The 1,053-nt window shown below is 39.6% G+C and overlaps 1 pseudogene; it reads right to left on the bottom strand.

Moving 5' to 3' along the window:
* Positions 1 to 268, bottom strand: part of LOC102979715 (AP-3 complex subunit sigma-2-like) — a 2,045-nt pseudogene extending 1,777 nt beyond the window's left edge.
* Between the last annotated feature and the right edge of the window lie 785 nt (positions 269 to 1,053).

The raw sequence follows: 1,053 nt of genomic DNA, 5'->3' as shown, positions 1-1,053 counted from the left end.
AGCCTGCGCGTCCAGAGCCTGTGCTCCACAACGGGAGAGGCCACAACAGTGAGAGGCCCGCGTAACGCAAAAACAAAAACAAGAACAAACTTCCACCCTCCAAGAAGTTACAGATGTTGTCATCCCACTTGAGAACTAGAAGGAAGGTCTCTCAAATAATCTGCTGTTGAATTTCTTCTGGGAAACGCTGGTAGAAGCAGACCAGCCGCGGCTTCCCATGGTTATTGAAAACCAGAATTGCCTGAATCATCTTTGCCCGCCACGCTCCTTTCACCACGGGCTACTTCCAGAGAGCATCTCGCATTTATATATTCTATAGCCTTTTTTTGTCTACTTTAACTCTGTGTTTCTGTCTCTTTAAAACATTTTTATTAATTATTGTAAATTTATTTTGCATTTACATGTAAATTACTGTGTAAGTTAGAACCTTATTGACAATCATACCCTTATTATGAGAAATTTAGCACAAATTATACTTCCTTTATCTTTCCTCAATATTCATCTTATTTTTCTTTGGCTAGCACTGGACATCCCCAATTCCTTCAACTCTGCCTTATATGAAAAATTTCCAGTCTTACTGTTCTGAATATTTTTCTCTATGTACAGTCTTACTGTAATGCTCTTCCAAGATATGATGTTAAAAATAAGGTAGAATTCCATATTATCTGACCAATATGGATTATCATAGAATGTAGTCTTTCTCAATTTAGCCACCATGCATTTACCAAGTCAAGCTAAGAATGCATATGGGTGGCCCAATCTCCTAGGTAGCTCCCACTGAGTATGAATTCAGCAGGAATTCTGTTGGGAAAGGCAATATCCTACATGCAGTTTTTCGGTTTCTACTTGGCCACATAAGAATGGGCCTTGAGGCAGGAACACTTCTTTACCAAGAGATAAAGAAACCTCACAGCTTGTGCTGAATTTATCACATTGTGTAGGAATAGCTTTTGCTGTTCAAACTCAATGTGTATTTCTTTGTTTTGCTTAAGCATGTGCCTCATATGGCACCTGGTCAACCCACTACTATATCTGTCCCTTGCCAGGAAGGGA

Source organism: Physeter macrocephalus, chromosome 7, assembly GCF_002837175.3.
Source record: "Physeter macrocephalus isolate SW-GA chromosome 7, ASM283717v5, whole genome shotgun sequence".
Classification (NCBI taxonomy): Eukaryota; Metazoa; Chordata; class Mammalia; order Artiodactyla; family Physeteridae; genus Physeter; species Physeter macrocephalus.
Note: the sequence above shows the minus strand (reverse complement) of the source record. Positions and strands in the feature narration are given on the sequence as shown.